Genomic DNA, 6907 nt, shown 5'->3' with positions numbered 1-6907 from the left:
GAGGTAAACGACGCGTACTTAAAAACACCTCGCATCATTCATAAGAACTTATTTTACTTCATAGGAAATATTTTCTACTTATTGAAATTTTATATCATTAATAACTTTATTGCTAGATATGGAATTCAATAATTTGTGCTATATTGTGTTCAAATATGGAGGATGTTGGAGTGTAGTGAAGGACCAGAGCAGGCTAAAATATGTTGGTGGAAGTCAGAAAATTTTAAAGCTTGCGAGAAGTGATGTTAATTTGTTATTATTGAAAGAACGAACCAAAGCACTTAGCCTGTGGCTAAGGGGTCATGCTTACGACCTATACTATCACATCAATGGAACATCACCTAAAATTAAATGTCCATTATAAGTGATACACATGTAATTGACATGCTTGCAGAATCTTCTGATTGTCACATAATGGAGGTGGTTGTCGTTGTGAACTATCATGAAGAAGATATAGGTATTACTTATGACAGCCAGTGTGTGGATACTCATGATTTAAGTGCGAACAGTAGGATCAACAATGATGTAATAGTAGGTGGAATGTCTGATGGTTTCTTTGTGGCTCTAGATTTATAAGAAAATTCCTTATATGTTGGATCGCGATTCGAGGATTCGTTATGTTTCAAATAAGACATTCATTCCAATGCAATTTTACATTAATTTGATATCAATATTAAGGCTAGTGACAAATCAAGAGTTATTGCTACTTTGCACATACTGTGGTTGTCCTTGGAGGGTACGAGCTTCGTTAGGTTTCTGATGGCCACTCCATTGAAGTGAAAAAATTACATCCAACAGATTTATGCTTAGAGGTGTGTTTGAGACACTTTTGGAAGAACATTAAGAAATTTTTTAGCTATGAAGATGGCTACAAATTACAAAAGTTAGTTTGGACCACCATAAATAGTTATAGTTAGCACGATTTCAATGCAAATTTAGAAGAAATATAAAACATTAGTCTATGAGTTTATTCATACCTAAGTGCATTGACTTGTGAGTGGTCAAAATTTACTTTTTGTAAGCATATTAAAAACCACTACAACACAAAAAATATAGTAGAATCCTTCAATTCATGGCTGGAAGAGGCTAGGAATAAGCCCGTCGTGGATCTAATCGACATGGTTAGAGGAAAGCTGATGGAACAACGATCTTAGAGGAAGTTAATTTGTACTTGTTGGAAGGGGCCTCTAATTCCTTGTGTAGAGGAGTATGTAAGTGACGTTAGAATTAGGAAAGAGCACTTCATTATTCACAAGTTTACTTCAATCAAAGTTGAGGTCGAAGGGAGATACAATCGTTATGAGGTGGATATAGAGAACCATATATGTAGTTCTGGGTTTTGGCAGTTATGTGGGCTTCCATGTGTACATGGTGTTGCATTCATTGGAACAAAATAGTACAGTCAATGGCACGCATACATGAATGAAAACTACTTCAATTATAGGTTGGCATCCAATTGCACTACTATAGTTATATTTGCTATTATTTTTTTATGATCTCAACTTTGAGCATATATAAAATGGTGTAGAACGGAGCCATAAGAACAGTTTCAGGTAAGGAGCAGTGGTCGATACTCAATGATGGCGAGGTCCTCGCTCCACCAATTTCATGTATGCTTCATGGGAGACCAAAGAAAAGATGGATAAAAAATTCTTAAAAAATGTAAAGAAGACAAACGAGTCATAAATGTGGTCGTTGCAACTCAAGGGTCATTATAGAAGCACTTGCAAGAACCCTTTAAATACTAAAGGAGAATAAAATGAGCATGTATTGCATATGCCGGCAACATTAGGTACTAGTGCAAAAATGCCAATCAGGTGTGCAGATCGTCAACCTAGTTCTAGTTGATCAATTAATCATTTTTTGTAATGCAGTTATGTTGTACAACTGTAACTCTTTTGTGATCCTATTTATTAATCCATTTTTTTAATACAGTTTTACTTATCTAATCCAGTTATTCACACAACTGCTCCTTTTTTGTAACCTTGTTGCGTAACAGATATTTTGACATCAGATTGTTCTGCAAAAATTAGACAAAAGACATGAGTTTTGAGATATTTTAGTCATCAGAAACAATTAATTTCACATGCATCATTTTATGCAGCAGTTTTGAGATCATTTTTGCATTTATTACATTCCACCTGCTCGTGGTTAGAAAATCAAAATCACATCTACCTGCATATTTGGTATTAAAAGGCTTAAGTCACGGAACAATTAGGTTGACAGTAAATTTATTTGTCAATTATACAATGTGCTCTTACCAATTTTTATTCAAAAGAAATTATACAACAAACATCAGTATATCTAAAATGCTAATTTGATATCAACATGCTTTGACCAATTCACTTTAGAACTAAATTAACTGAAACACGAGACCTGTACAAAATCGGATACCGAAACAATTCATGTTGCATCCTGGAATATTTGTGGCGGTAGAGAAATATAAAGTTTAATGACTTAACTTTGTACGAAGATCCAGCACATAAACAGATGAAAAGAGAGTGTGCAACATTCATAAGAGACATCAAAATTTTCATATGGAAAACCCTGAAAAGGGGAAAAACCATAGGGGCTGGCCTAGTTTAAATGAATCCACTATTATATGTAGTCGAGTATAAATGTTGCCCTTCCCTGGGTGAAGGCCTTAGCTTGATGTAACAAATATACATCATATAGAGTGTGCTACATGATAGGACTTAAAAGAATCACTATTGATACATTTTATTTGGTTTATAGAACTGTAGTCCGCGGGCGATGGAAGTTGAAAAGATTGTAGTCTGGTGATGGTGGTCGGGGGGACCGTAGTGAGCGGGCAATAGTGGCAAGAAAGATTATGTCTAAAAATAAAGGTCGGAAGGTCCATATTCAACATGCGATAGTATTTAGAAAGATTGTTGTATGGTGAAGGAGATCAGAATGACTGTAGTCGGTTGGCGATGGAGATTAGAAGTTTGGCGTAGGGTAGAAATCCAACAAAAGTCCAGCAACGGATGAAAGACTGATGATGGGGTAAAGTTTGGCGCCGGGTAGAAGTTTGACGAAAGTTCGGTGATGGGAAGAAGTCTCGCGACGGGAGGAAGTTCGACGAAAGGCTGAGGTCCGACGTTGGGTAGAAATCTCGTGATTGGAGGAAGTCCAACGTCAGGTAGAAGTCTGCTGAAAGTCCAAAGACGGGAAGGTCCAGCTATGTACGGAATTTCGGTGTCAGGTAAAAGTCTGACGAAAGTCGGCGGCCAAGCAGAACTTTGGCGTTAGTTGGTAGTCGGGCAGAACTCTGGTGTCGGCCAATGGTCAGGCAGAACTCTGGCGTCGGTAGGCTGTCGGGTGGAAGTCCAGCGGTGGTCGAGGAAGAGTTCAGTGACAAGAGAACTCTATTCATTTTCTTTCTTCTCTGCTTGCTTGGGCCTCCTTCCCTCCCTCCCCTCTATGAGAAATGAAGGGCATATTTATAATTGTTTGAGAGTGGCATGACCAGTAAATAGCAGAAGATCATGGGCATATTGGGAGTGGTTTGAATGGTAACCGATATCGATTTCTTTGATCATGGATTATTCGTTTGGCATTTGAATGTCTTATTGATATCAAAATTTGGCGATCTTAAGCTCATTGGATTTGTCTCGTCGAGCCGTTCGATTTGATTATATGTATGTCATGTTTGGAAACCATTTAGTAATCCAACTTATGGTCTGAACCTTTCAAATATGCTTCAGGTCTTTAATTTGGACTCAATTGGGCTTGGATTGAGTCGAATTTGGTGTTGTTGGGTTTGTATTTCCGAGACGTTTAGTTCGACTGTAAGTTTGCTGAAATCGGAGTTCAAATGATCTTGGATTTAATTTTTAAAGTTTCCAATTTTTGCCTAAAGATTCGTGCCCGATAAAGATAATTTTTTGATGATATATCAAGATGCTCTTAATACTTCACTTAATAACAAATGCTCTGACAATTCACATAACAATTACAACTCTTTGATAAATATAATTTTTAAAAATAACATAATTTCAGGCGCTAACAATTCACTTAAGCAAAAATAGAACTTCATTAATAGTAATGCCTCCATTACAACAAATAGAATTCCAAATAAGCAAAATGCGGATCGAACTCATTTATAATTACAACACTTTTATATGAAATTCAAGGCAACAGCAACAAGCAAAATGAGGATCATCAATAACATTTTAATTTGATTAAACTCATTTGTAATTGAGGCAACATGGTTGGAACAGACTTCATCTGCATTTGTGCATGTAAACTTATTAATTTTTTTCCAATAAACAATTTCGTTCTTCAAACCACCTAAAAATTCACAATCATCCTTTGATCTGTTTCGGGAACATCGATATATTTTTTTGCCACGATTATTAGATTTATTATTTATAGCAAGTATGAAAAGAACATAGCATATTACAACGACAATATATTGGGATGTCCAGATTTTGCATTGATGTCATCGAGCGGCTCAAACTCATTTCACAAATAGATAATAACTGCAATAGCAAATCAAAGATGAGTTTTTTACTGCAATGAAAAATAAATAACAAATATTAATTGAAATGAGTTTTAAACTACAATGAATTTGTGATTGTTTTAAAACCTGTAACTGAAGAGCATAAGTATCTAGTAGGACTTCAAAATGTGTTAATGAGAGCTGAAGGAATTTATCTCAAAACAGAAAAAATAAAAATAAAAAAATGGAGAAATCGAAATTTTAAACTCAGATTCAAATGGAGAAATTAACATTTCAAATTGAGATTCTTACATATTTCTGAAAAAAAAAACTTTGAGAAACCACCAATGCCGAAGAACGAAACCTAGACGAAGAAATAGGGATAACATTTTTTAAATCTAGACGGAAAAATGGATAATACGAACATCATACCTAAGCGAAGAAATGTATAAGACGAAATGAAGATGCCGAGCGAAGAGAGAACCCTAGACGAAGAAATGGGGAGTTGCCGAGCGAAGAAGCCAGTGTCGTGCAATATTGGGTGGGGTTTTGACGGATTGGTATTTTAGAAAGAAAAGTAGATTTTAAGTGGTAGGTGTGTAAAAAAGACAAATTAAGTGTTAGGAGAATAAATAAAAAATTTTTAAATGTTATATATGTAAAAATCTCTAAATTATAAAGCATGTCTCATATTTGAAAAGACATAATCTTCTATTTATTAATTTATTTATTTTTGGCAACAGATCGATTCAATTAGAGAGGCGGGCCTCAAACAACTGCCCTCCACAGCTCAGCTTCTAATATCTTTGCACAAATAGAAAAATGCAAGGAAAGTTGTAGCGTTCCCATTAAGTCCAAATGTGTAGGCTTTACGGCTTATCGAGTCATCGTTCTACGCTGCAGCAGAAATAGACAACTTTAGTAGGTGAGGTTGAAGTCAGTGTTGCGCTCTCTTTCTGTTAAACGAATGTAGGCCACATTAATTTTCCAAAAAAAAAAAAAATGTAGGCCACATTGGATAATGTGGATCCCACCTACATCTTGTTTACTGTTGTGAAAATCCAAATACATATAATTTCTCTTTATATATATATATATGAGAAATTTTACTTATTATGTCATATGCCACACATAATTGATTGAATATCTATCTTTTTCATTCTATTAGAGAAATATGGTCGAAATTTTATTTTGGGTAAAGTTAATGGATAGCCTCCTTTATGTGGGAACAGTGTACTATATTTCAAATTATTCAAAGTTGATTCAAATATGATTTGAATCTTCTTTAAAACTCAATTTGAATTAGGATTTGATCTTAATTCAACAAGGATTGAACTAGTTTGAACATCTTGTTCAAGTAAGAGAGCTGTAACATAGAGATGGAGAAGAGAAAATCATTGAGAAGGCATCATGTAATTGACTGTATGTGAGATAGAGCTCACTACATTGCAGGATTGGAGTCGTGCAAAAGAGAAAAGTGGTTTACGAGGAAGGCATTGCAAGACCGGGAGCTTGCAAAGGAGAAGAAGACCTCACAAGAAAGACAATGAAGGGCTGATGCGTGTGCAATGTAACTCGTTTGGAAGACATGGAACCAGCAGTGTGCACGAAGAGTAATTCATGAGAAAGGCAACAATGGGATCGATAATATGCATATGAGAATATGACTTTGAGGAGAACGCGTCAAAAATCTAGCAGCTTGTGAAGCAGAAGAAGACTTAGGGAGAAAGCATTTGAGAATGACATTTGACCACGTTCAAACGAACTTTCCAATGAAACTTTCAAATAAAAATTTGAATCAAAAGTTAGAATTAAATTTCAAATTTGAAACAATTCGAGCCAATTTCACTCATACCAGCTTTCTCACAGTAGCCTTCTATCACCAATTTCCCAATACAAAATGTGATAATTTCGTCCAAACCTAACATTCAAGCATATTTTTTGAAAAAAAAAAAACATATTAGATAGCTATTAAAATTGTTATAAAAACCCAAATTCTGATTAATATGTTGATATCCATATGATTTTTAACTCTATATCATATAAACAAAAACATTCTAATTTAAAGGAAAAAAAAACAAATAATTAACTCTTTCTTAACCATAAATGATATTGAATAATAAAAGAACACACGTTTAAACATTATAATTATTTTTCATGCTTATAAATGACAAGTTTAATGTTTAAATGAAAGGATTTTAGCTTTTGGCTTATGTGCTTTAGCTCTAGTACTGAAACAAGTAAGTTTTCTTGAATAATTTATGTTAGTTGGTAAGTCGTTATATACATATGATTTAGATTTATGGAACAAAAAAAATGCTGAAGATCCTAATCTTAGTTGTCATCGTTGATTATTAAAAGAGCCTAACGTTTTGTTTGGGATGACTTTCTTAATGCTTTTTAAAGCAGATTTCTAGTAGAAAATTTTTTAGTTTAAAAAAATTTTGTGCTAAAAATTTA

Source organism: Dendrobium catenatum, unplaced genomic scaffold (assembly GCF_001605985.2).
Source record: "Dendrobium catenatum unplaced genomic scaffold, ASM160598v2 fragScaff_scaffold_672, whole genome shotgun sequence".
NCBI lineage: Eukaryota > Viridiplantae > Streptophyta > Magnoliopsida > Asparagales > Orchidaceae > Dendrobium > Dendrobium catenatum.
Note: the sequence above shows the minus strand (reverse complement) of the source record.